This window comes from Squalius cephalus, assembly GCF_949319135.1.
Source record: "Squalius cephalus genome assembly, chromosome: 18".
In the NCBI taxonomy this organism is placed as follows: Eukaryota; Metazoa; Chordata; class Actinopteri; order Cypriniformes; family Leuciscidae; genus Squalius; species Squalius cephalus.
Window position 1 is genome coordinate 13828467 of NC_137139.1, and position 12372 is coordinate 13840838.

The 12372-nt window shown below is 38.4% G+C and overlaps 2 protein-coding genes across 5 annotated transcripts in view; both read right to left on the bottom strand.

Annotated features, from left to right (window-relative positions):
• Positions 1-6209, bottom strand: part of sulf2b (sulfatase 2b) — a 159658-nt gene extending 153449 nt beyond the window's left edge. For 2 of the 4 annotated variants that reach the window (XM_079849775.1, XM_079849776.1), the window contains exon 1: positions 1631-2067. The gene's annotated coding sequence lies outside the window, so the exon portion shown is untranslated. Of the gene's footprint in view, positions 1-1630; positions 2069-4332; positions 4424-4629; positions 4764-6102 lie in introns of those variants that run through there. The other 2 variants (XM_079849781.1, XM_079849786.1) reach the window with 2 other exon arrangements.
• Positions 1-12372, bottom strand: part of haus8 (HAUS augmin like complex subunit 8) — a 194425-nt gene that overhangs the window by 75809 nt on the left and 106244 nt on the right. The window lies entirely within an intron of this gene.

Consider the following 12372-nt stretch of genomic DNA (forward strand, 5'->3'; position numbering starts at 1 on the left):
GCCTGAAAGGGAAACTCCTACAAATGCATATGTAATAAGGTCAGCCGCAGAAATAACCCTGTACGCGCATTTTCAGCATTTTTTCACTGCATGTCTTAAGTAAATCCTGAAAGTATTTTTTTTAACTCCAAAAGAAGCAGGTAATAAATCTGGCATAAATTTTTTTTTATTTGTAAGAGTTGTGAGTCTAAATCAGTGTAGATACTGACTGGCTGTTAATGACAACATTTAATAACATATAAGCCACGTTTCCACCACAGGAAGTTCCCCCAGGAACTAGGAACTTTGGGGTGGTAGTCAGTGTTTCGACCGCAGGAACCAGGATCCAAATGAAGTTCCGTGTAAAAAATTCCCCCTCAGAAAGTCCCTGCTCGCGAGGTAGTACTTTTTCAAAGTTCAGGAACTTTCGGGGGTGGGACTTGGGCGCTGAACATGCTGATTGGTTGACTCCACGCAGCATTTTATTCAACCACCATTTTTAAAAGTCTTTTTTTTAAAAAGACTGATGGACCGAAGACGAGGTTCAGGCTTTATTAAGCTTATATGCAGAGGACAAAATCTAGCGGGAACTGGAAAGTCGCACACAGTGCTATGTCATCGGACTAATTTGCCCAATCTTCACGGTACTTTAAACAACGATGGAAACACAGACAGCAACAGGCCTGGGGGAAAAAAGTTCCTGGGACAAATTGTTCTGGGTAATTTAGGTAGAAACGCAGCTATGGTAAAATATACACTTTTGCAACCAAGTTATTAAATGGTATTTAATTATTTTATTTTTTTAATCATTAAAACACACTACCAATCAAAAATATTTTTTTTTTATAATTTAAAACAAAAAAATGAATTGTCAAGTTGGAGTGGATAGTGAGCAGCCAATAAGTGCCCAGCATGCATCTGAAAAGCATCCCAAGATGCACCTCATGAAGTCGGTTGAGAAGAGTGTGCAGAGTCAGAGTTTAGACAAAAGGTGGGGCTTTCAAGAAGCTCAAACATACAATTGATTTTAACATTTTTGGTCACCACATCATTTTTGATGACTTTACTATTAATCTAAAATAAAGAACGAGTATCTGTGTTCAAACCTTTGACTGAAATGAGTTATTTTGTGCAGTATATAGTTAAGAGTGTTTTCAATATCTGAGATGACATATAAAGCATAAAGGAGCATGGAAGCTTTTGGAGATCTCAGGATGTCTCAACCCTATCATCAGCAGGTTTCCTCTGTTTGACACACGAGCGTGACTGTCGAGGGAACAGGGTGTAACTCTGACCCTCCCTTTCTTTCAGTAACACTCCAGTCAGTCAATCAGTCTGTCAGTGAACTAATAATAACAACGACACCCATGTGCGCCCACATAGAAAAATGACACATGCACTGTATGCCCAGTAACACAAGCCTAGGCAACATGCAAACTGCTCCTTTAAGAGTGCAAAAGTGAAGGGCGAACAGAGAGGGAAAGAGGGAGGGAAACCTGTAATCGCAACTGTGGAACGTCAGATCGCCGCGCTAGAACTCCCAGTGTGCGGTTACATCAGTTGAGCAAAGAGAGAGAGAGAGAGAGAGAGAGAGAGAGAGAGAGAGAGAGAGAGAGAGAGAGAGAAAATAGGGCATGTCAGAGAAGCCTACCTCACACACAGCTGCAGGGGAGGCAGGTGGCAGTTTGTCCCCTTCTGTCCTGCGGCGGAGACCCCAAAACAGCAAGCCAGACTGGCTTGGGAGGGATTTAGAAGGGGGGGGGGGGGACTCTTCTGTCCTGAAATCTGTCTTCCTGCAGCCTGTTGCACTGTGGTCACTGCATTGCTGAAAAGTTTGTCAAACTTTCAAGTGTCTGTCAACACAGAAGTGAGAGCGAGAGAGGCTGGGAGGAAAGTTTTAAAAGAGACGAGTGAAAAAAAGAAAAGTAAAAGAAGCGGTTTCAATTTCCTGAACTACCTTGCGCGCGCACTCTCTCTCTCTCTCTCTCTCTCTGTTCAAGCTGTACCAGAGGCAGTGAGCTGGCTGAATCGGGACAGCAAGAGCCATCTGTTAAAACACGCCTGCCTTTTTTTGCTTTACTCACATTCTCCCTGAATCGCTGAGCGACCGAGGGAAGAGGAGGAGGAGAAGGGGGAGGCAAAGAGAGGCAGAGAAAGAGAGCTGGTACCCAATCTGAACACACAAACACTCACAAAGGGCAGCACAGGCGGAGCTTGCGGACAGAGTGAGTGAAAGGGGAAAGCTTGGCTTCAGTGTGCAGTATTCATGGTTATTCATGTGGCTTCTACCTTCTGGGCTTAATAGTGCGAGTTAGCCAGAGGAGCAGCGCTTCACAGGCAGCTTCAAGCGCACACACTTATTATGAGTCTGACTGTTATTAGTACAGACAGAAGAGATTAGTACAGACAGCACATTCAAACATGTCCTTTCAGTTACTAAGCCAAGGGGGATATTAAAGCAACTGCCAATTTTTTTAACTTTTATAATAAAAATAATAATTTAGTTTTTTATTAATTCTTATTTATTTTTAAAAATATGTATTTGTGGTCATAATTTAAACATGGGTCCCCTTACACACTATATAAAAACTGTACCACCAAACTAACACCTTTCACACTTAAATAACAAACTGATGTCTTAAAAAAATTATTTGGTCATGTCTTACGGAAAAGAAGTTGATCAGTTTCAAAAGTTTTGTGTAGGTTTTCGGTAAGATTATTTTATTGTCTTTGAAAGAAGTCTCTTATGCTCACCAAGGCTGTATTTATTTAATCAAAAACACAGCAAATAAAAAACTGTAAAATTGTGAAATATTATTACAATTTAAAATAACCGTTTTCTATTTTAATGTTTTAAAATGTCATTTATTCCTGTGATCAAAGCTGAATTTTCAGCATCATTACTCCAGTCTTCAGTGTCACATGATCCATCAGAAATCACTCTAATATGATGATTTGATGCTCAAGAAACATTTCTTATTATTATAAATGTTGACATTTTTTTGTGTAAACTTTGTTTTAGAATTGAATTGAAAGTTCAAAAGATTAGCATTAATTTTAAATTTAAATATCTTACATTCAATTTAATTGTCTTTACAGACACTTTTAATCAATTTAATGAGTCCTTGTTGGATAAAAGTTTTAATTCCTTTAAATTATAAATAAAAATTATAAATATAAATAAAAAACACACTCTAGGCGCATGACACTCCTGAGTAAGAAAATATCTCTGAGCTAGTGCAATGATGTTTTATGTTTTATGCCTGTGTCGATTTTTCCATTCCTCCGCCTTCTATTCCTGAGAACGGCGAGGCGAGAGAGAATGTTCTATGAGAATGATATAAATGGTACATGGTGAACCCGTAAGGTTATCCACCGCCTCCAAGGCCTCATGTAACAGATTTAACTAAGACCAGAATAGAACTCAAGGATTTCAGTTATCAAGGGAAACGGGAGTAAGAAACTTGATTTTTACATTTACTGAAGAAAATGCAAGTAGTGCTTGCCCCTGCAAACCTATAGCCTACATGATGTTTGGGGCTTGTGAGTGGTTGCCAGGCTGCTGAAATGGTGTTGCTAAGGTTCTCAGTTGTTGCTAGGCGATTACTTACTGGCCTAAAAGGCCATCAATGACATTCTAGTATCTGTGATTGCTTAGAAAAGTGATAGCTCATCTCTCCTGATAGCTCATTTTTTATTTCTATTTATTCTTTTTATATATCATTGGATTCATTCATTGACATTTGTTGTTCTTTGTTATTTTAATGTTTATGTTTGTCTTTTTAATGTTTGTCAGAATTGTTGTTTTTATATGCTGCAAACTGGATTGTATCACAGAGAATTTTGTTGTGACTCTGTTACAGTGACGATAAAGAAGTCTAAGTCCAAGTCCTCAAAAAGCTGCAACACTTCAGGTATCATTCATGATAGTGGTAAAAAAATCATAATGTATACTACCAGTCAAAAGTTTAGAATAATAGTGAAACGTGTGTGTGTGTGTGTGTGTGTACTTGTACAACTATCTTTGTGAGGACCAGTTTGGGTTTTAGACCAGTGGAGTGAGGACAAAGAGTAAAGTGAGGACATTTTGGCCGGTCCTAACTTTCGGAGACCCCTTTAAAGGCCAGTTTGAGGGTCAAGACTTGGTTTTAGGGATAAGGTTATAATTAGGTTAAGGGTAGGTTAAGGGTAGGTTTAGGGTTCGGGTTCAGGTTCAGGTTAGGCACTTAGTTGTGATGGGTAAGGTTACGGTAAGCGGCTAGAGATTGCATTGTGTCAATGAATATCCTCATAAAGATAGATGTACAAGAGTGTGTGCGTGTGTGTGTGTTTGCACACTTTCTGTAAGCTGACCTACTGTGAGTCATTGGACAGGTGAAAAAGCAGCATCCTTTAAAGAGAACTTTCCTATCCCAGGAAACTTCAAGGTTGGAATTTGAATGCACTGTAATAAAAAATAAAAATAAAGCAGAAAAGAAAATAAGAGGATGATGAAGGGAGAATAGGGCAGATCAAGGCATGGGAGGGAGGAAGGGCTGGAAAAATAGTTTCCATATCAAAGTAAAGTTGCCTCTCTCTCCCTTTCTCTAACTGTTTATCCACATTCTCATTCCCTCCTATTCTTTCTTGGTAATAGAGAAAAGTGCCTACCTCTTTTTCCTCTTCCTCTTGCTGAGGCATCAGAAGTTAAAGGTTGCATTTATCTATCACTGTCTGTGTGCCAGGAAGCTGACGAATGCCCTGGTGCTTGCTTTCAAGAGTTATTCATCTGGAAAAGACACCACCTAGGCTTTCCCACACAGTGTGGTGTAGTGAAGAGCACAGAGTGAAGAGATTACATGTTAAAGATCAGAATTTGCTCCATAACCAATCCTACTCTCAGTCTAACGGCAGAATGGATTAAATTTAATCTTGGTCTTTTCAGAGAGGTCACGTTAGAGCCGTTTATAACAACACTGTGCCATGCGAGGGAAACTGGATCATGGCTTGAACTTTACATGCTCTCTCCAGAATGAGCCTTTGTAATCCAGATTAGATCAATTCACATTTAGGAGAGACATCTAATCTGGATTGCAGTATTTATGTGGTGTTCTGCACTTGCAATACAACCATACCCACAAATGCACAAGCTTCGGATGATAAACTCCACCCTTACTCAGAAATTAAGTGCCAGAGAGTTCATGTAATATCCACTATCACACACCCTTCTATCGGTAATGGGAGTTTTGTGCCCTTTATTCCATCCTAGAATTTAGGACTAAATGCTGCCTTCACTTGCTATCGGAAATTTCCTACTTCTCGCTTCTTAAGTCGTCATTACAAGCTTGTTGCATTCAAGTGCTTTGTTGTCTGAAAGAAGAGGATCCATATAGGAATTATATATGACATGTCCAAATTACATGTCCCAATCACTGAGAACCATAACATTCACCACCACGCTTCTGGAATTGTGGTCAAATACAACCAGGCTGTTTGCTGTGTAGCCTATACAGTAACACTTCAAATTATTATTTGTAAATATGCACTATTTAAGATAGGAGATACGACTTGAGAGGGCGTTCATGTCCAATTTACAAGGGAACAAAGGAACTCGTATTTACGATAATTCCGATATAGCACGTGAAGACATCAACGCGTTCTTGCGTTAAAAAACGTGAGACGTAGCGCTAAGAAATAGCCTAGCAAAAAGTGCAGCGTATAGACGCGCTATTATAAGACGTGCTTAAATAAGTCAAAAATATTCGACAAATGTAACACAGCAGGCTAAAACCCACGGTCGCGAATCCTGTCCTTCTTCCCTAACTTCATCAGAGCGGTCTATGTTTTGAAACTGACTGAGATGGACGAGCCGCTGCGTGATTCACAGACGCGGCGCGCTGTCGAAGACGACGTTTATAAATACAGGTAAACAGTTCAAGTTTATAAAGTTTTGCAGTGAAACTCAAAACAAAACATTTTTATGAACCATCCCTCAAACTATCTGCCACCGACAGGCAGTATACTTAAGTAGAAATTCATGCTTTTGCTAGACTGTGATGTAAACAAAAGACTGAAAAGCTGTTGTTTTGTTATTTTTAAGCAAGACATTAATACTGAGTAACGTTAACTTACATTTTAAACAACTTTGCCAGTTGGATTTTGCCCATTTTTGCTTTGCCAACGAAAATTCAAACAAAGCCACAGCTAAATTAACAGTTGAGCATCTTCGAGCACGTGGCGATTCCTTCTAGAATGAATCAGTGTTCAATGAATGATCCAGTGAATCACTCATAAAGACTCAAGCTACGTATGAAATTGCATGCTGTCTGATTAGATACTAATCATTAATGATGAAAATTTGTATTTTTATTATTTTGTAGCATTTAGTTAATTAAATATAACAATTTACATAATTATAAGACTTATAAGGGCCCCCATGTAGGATTGCTGAGGCCCATATGGGCCCCGGCCACCTGGTTGAGAACAACTGTTATCTCTATCACTCTAGGTTATTTCTTACCTCATTTTCTGTTCCAATGCAGCGTCTTTTGTTATCACTTCTTGACTGTGTGTGTGTGTGTGTGTGTGTGTGTGTTTAGCCAGCTCTGGACCAAAGGCAGGCTAATCATAATATTCATTATTCATTATCAGCGCTGTCAAACAGAGCAGGTTCTGCCCCAGTAGCTTCAGGCTTGAGCTCTGCCAAATATCAACTGCATCTACAAGGATGAATTATAATTATACAAAATCCCTTACAAATTACTACCAAAAACAGTATAATGCTGAACCCTCAGGTGAAAGCAGTTAAAGGGATAGTTCACCCAAAATTGAAAATTCCTTTACTCACCTTCAAGTTGTTCCAAACCTGTATGAGTTTCTTTCTTCTGCTGAACAGAAAAGAAGATATTTTAAAGAATGTCGGTAACCAGACAGTTGACGGCACCCATTGACTTCCATAGTATTTTTCTTCCTACTAAGTCAATGGGTGCCGTCAGCTGTCTGGTTACCGACATTCTCAAGACTAACATTAACAATTAGCATTACATTTGTTATTTAATAATCTTTGTTAACGTCGTTAGTTAATAAAAATACAATGTTCAATGTTAGTTCATGTCAGCTCAAGTCATATAATATTGATTTTAATAATGTATTAGAAATGTTGAAATTAACATTGTTTATTAAATGCTTTAGACGTATTTTTCATTGTTAGGTCAACTAATGTTAACAAATAGTGTTACCAATATAAAACATTTTTTATAAAAAAAATTTAAAATATTTTTATTTTATTTTTTCCTCTAGTATATGAGTAAACTGAAAAAAAAAATTATTTATTTGTTATTTATTCATTTTTTTATTTTTGCATAATCGTGTTATCATCTTTCCCTTATGGCTAAATTATTTGAAGAATTTGCCCATAAACATGCCAAGACTTAGAGCAGAAATTTAATCCAAACAGCTGCCAGGATCAACCTAAAAATAACACAGCATCTTCGGCACACCCTTCAGTCCACTTTTGACGCCTTCAGCCACAGGGGAGCACTTTTGGCAGCTATACACACTGAATGTCATGAGGGATGAAATCAGTTGAATGCCTTTGAGATGTGACATTAAAATAACTAAAGGAGAGGAAAATGCTTATGAGAGAGAGGCAGGAAAATGTAACTTCACATGTGACCCTATAGAACAAGATTTCTTCCTCAGGCAGGAACCAGCAGAGAATTTGCGGTGAATCAGTGGTTTGCTGGGAACCTGCGCTGTGCTGAGCTTCTGAGAATAGGTTAGGCAGAGATAAACTCGGGTTTACTGTAAAATGCAAGTGAAAAAGGACTGAACGGTGACAAACGTCTCCTAGAGATCTGTCTGTACCTGTTAACCAAGGCCAACTTTCTCAGAAAGTGAAACAGAGAGAGTGTTGAATGACACACACCCTGCTCAGACTTGAGAAGGTTAATAAGGTGGAGCTGTCATAAAAATTGCCTTTACCTTCTTCTTCACTGTTGTGTAACTGGCATTGATAAGGTTACCATGACCACGTCAGAGAAAAAGAAGAGATGGAGAAGGGAGAGAGAAAATAATAAGGCAGATATGTATGAAGACACGGGTGAAGTGAGATGATGGAATAGAGAGGACTGGAAAAGAGAACGGTGTGCGTATATAAGTCAATCCCAACGCTCTATTATAGATGTACTCTGAGTTCCAAACAAATGAATCCTAAGTTCCTGTGCCGTTCTCTCAAATAAGCATCCCAGACACAAAGAACAAGCCCACGCGTTCTCCTTTAATTATATGACCTCAGAGCGCCTCAAACGCCCCTCAGACAGGAGGAAGTCGGTTTATTAGTCGCAAAAGTCAAATGTGGAAATTGTTGGCTGAAATGTGATGTGTTATTTGACTGAGAGACAAGGATGAAGGATGATGTTGCCACTGAGACTCGAGCAGTGTGAACAGACGCATGCTGTGTTTCAAAACCTCAAGTGCCTTCTTAGGCAACATTTTAAGGCATTAACTCACTTGAAGACTGTTCAAAAGTAGGCAAGTTGATCATTCTGCCTCCTAAGATAACTCCTTTTAGCCAAATTATATGGCAGCATTGCTTGTACTGTATCCTTTGTAGTAAAGTCAGTCCCAAGATAGCTAGTGAAAAAATAAATCCAAGGGGGCGGATGAAGCAAGACATTTATTATAAATAAACATTAAGTTTATCATATACTGAAAAGTATCAGTAAAAATAGTTTGATGTAAATAAAAATGGATTAAAAATATTTCACCTAATATTTGTTTGTGCAGCTTTATGTAGCCTATTTATACATTAGCTTAGCAGCATGCTAATGTCATTCTCTATTGAAATAATAAAAATAGACTGCCTCCTAATATACACTATACTGTTTGTTTGGGGAAGTTTTGTAAAAAATTCAGCTTTGATCACAGGAATAAATACAAATTTTCAAAAATGTTATATGTAATATGATACTGTAGGCTATATTCAATTAGCAACATGCTAATATCATCTCAATTGAAATATCATGTCTCTCATTATAATGCTAGCTACATTTGTGCAGCCTTTGTAGAGCGCTCCAATGCGATTACCTATGACGTACCTTGATAGTTAGGAAGGCAGCGACGGTGTTTAGGATCAGACCCGCAGTCAAGGAATACGTACCGTACGTGCGTGTGTGTAAGAATCAGTATCATATGAACACAGAGGTAAGCAGGACTACAGTAATGCAGTAACTCTGACTTACATTTCCCTGTTACATTATACACAAGCTCGCTCCCTGACATGTGTAGCTTACACTATGTAAACCAACACACTTTTCCTGAACCACTCACACCATCAATTATTCATAAATGTAAATGCACTCAAAAACATTATCAAGCACTTAGGAAAAAAAGTTGCAGTGGATCCGCAGAGTTTGAGTGGACGCTGGGCATCTGAATACCAGCTCTGCACGTTCTTATGTAAGCGTATGTAAAGTTAGACTAAGAATAATGCAGTCCATTTATAATTTTGTCATTGGCTTCTGTCCCTGTGAGCATTTTTAAGAATAGAAGTGAGTATTTTCACATTGTGGTAGGATGTCTCTCAGGGTCCGATGTTCCACATTCATGCTCTAGAAGCTGGTATCTGTTTGGAGGGAGAAAAAAACGTTCCCACAATACACTTTATTTAAAAATGAAGGACCAGAAACAGGGGCCAGATTTATGACAAGTTTTTTAAAGAAATACTTAGTTCTTCCTATCTAGGCTAGCCTTTTATATTCCGGTCTGACCAGGTAGCAATAGACTGCGTGCTTGTCTTAACCCTCCTCCTCCCCAGTACCACCTGTCTAGATCTGCTACGGGGGTTTCTTATTTGCTGCAGCACTTTTACTATCAATTTAAAGGAACATGGCGACTTTTTGGGACTTTAGCTTATTCACCGTATCCCCCAGAGTTAGATAAGTCCAGACATACCCTTCTCATCTCCGTGTGTGCCGTAACTCTGTCTGACGCACCCACCGCTAGCCTAGCTTAGCACAAAGACTGGAGGTAAATGGCTCCAGTTAGCATACTTCTCCCAATAAGTGACAAAATAACGCCAACATTTTACAAATTACAAGTGTACAAATAACAAGGTCACATGAGACACAGCCATCTTCTAACCGTGTTATTTCATAATGAAGAAAATTAGTGTTTAGTGTTATCTTATTGTACGGTGGTTCTTGCTAAAAACTCGCTGATCGACTCAATGAGAAACGCCCCGTCTTTTTGCGCTAAAGGCATGTTGCATTTTTTAATGCACTGTGTATTTTTAATAGTTATTTTAAAGAGTCTCTCTCAAGAGGAAGTGCTCTCATATGTGCTGAATATTGGTGAAAATGGTCATAAATATAATATTAAAAACAAGGTCTCTATTTGACTTGTTTATGTAGGGTTTCAAATTCAGAAACAAGTCATTTCACACATAATCATGACTCATCCATGTTTAAATGATTAATCATTGGTGTAATTTCAAAGTATTTGTGCACATCCCTAGTAATATTAATATGTAGGCTATTAGATGTAGTGCAATGTTGTAATGTTTAATAGCCCAATAAATTAAACATTTTACCTTTGGGGATTTAAGACAAGCAGTGTTGGGGAGTAACCAGTTACATGTAACGGCGTAACATAGTTTAATTACAAAATCAATGTAACTGTAATCAATTACAGTTACTGAGAAAAATGAGTAATTAAATTACAGTTATGAAAATGTTAACAATTACAAAAGGGGTGATATCTGAATAATTTCTGTAAAAAGCTAGGATATGTTGAATGATATTAATTAGTTGCTTTGCCTGTTTTTGATGTGCACGAAGCCTCCTGCCATTTAAAGGCCGTTTAGTAAAGCGATGCTGTTCTGATGCTTTTGATTGGTTCTCTTGTTTGAAATTGCAGCGTCGTTTTATGAATTTGCATAAATGTTTAACCCTGCCTTGTTTGAAAATGATTAACAGTTGAAAACATTCATTAGAAATTTAGAAAAGTAATCAAAAAACAATCACATGTCCTAACTTTCGAGGTTATTTACGAAGAAATTTAAGAACGTTTTTCACAGGAATTCAAACTCTTCTTAGGGTTTGTTTTAGAAAAAAACGAAATTCTTAAGAATTTTTTGTTTTTTTTGGGGAATACAAAATTCTCTTAACTTTATTCTTAAGTTAGAAAATAAGTATAAAATAGCAGTTAAGAATGTTTTTTAAACCCAGCCCCAGACCTCTATAGAGAATTTGTGGTCCATTAGAAAGACAAGAGAGGCAGATCTGTGTTTATCTCCTGGGGTAACTTTCTCCCTCTACTTTTGTACTCTCCTGATGCTTCTTTGTATTTCAACAAGCCCTGAATGAGCGATGGATATTCCCCTCACACGGGCAGGCAGGAACCCTACAGATGAACCACGCTCCCTCTCACCGCCCTTTATCAAAGAGAAGCAGCGCTGTGCAAATTACACCGACCCCTATTCCTGACCCCTGATGGCCCGCCCCTCCTCACCTCCTTTCTGCTCCTTTTTTCCGACCCTCTCTTTCAGAGCTGTTCTTTTTGTGCTCGTGTCATGTAGCTGAAAGAGGAAGTCGCCATCCTTCAGACCACCCTCACGCTCAGACACCCACTGAGTCGCCATGGAAACCCTCTCCGGCCCCCAGAGAGAGGCATCGCCGGACAGAGCACAATGCAAATGAGGGATAGATGGAGAGGGTGAAATGGGAAGATGTTGGAAGTGGGCGCAGGGGCGGAACAGTTGTCCTAATTTTGTCAAAACTAGTCCTCGGATAACTCCTTTAGCTCTTTTAGACGTTTTCGAAGAGAGAAAGTAAAAGCAGATGTATCGTAATAAATAATGCACGGGCGTCGTTTTGAAAAATGACTTGAGACTTGCGCTCAGACAGACTGGATAAGCACTGTGCAAATCTTGGTTTGTCTGGTGTTTACACTGGCTTTTTTTTTTGTCAGTTCAACCTAGAACATTTATTTCATGCGGTAACATTTGAAATAAATGGTTTTGTTGAAATTAAATAAATTATTTAAGACTCCTGATTAAAACTGAATTCAACCAACCTGAAAAAACAAGGTTTTATTGAAGCATAACTGTCAGTAGATATAACCTGATTTCTCCAGCAAGGTAAATTTACTTAATAAGTTTGATATAATCATTTTTCCTTTTCCACCAAGATATAAATACACTAAACAATTAATTTATTACCCTTATGTGAAACAAAATAATGTAATGGCAGAAGAATAATGAAAGTTCAGCAATGCCGTCTACAAGAAATACAGCCTGTCTGCATACCACATACTAACACATGCTGTTCCCAGAATTACAGATCCCTGAGGGAAATCATAATGATTAATTATACAGCCACTGCACTTTTTAATGCTTATTTTATGTCGCGGGCA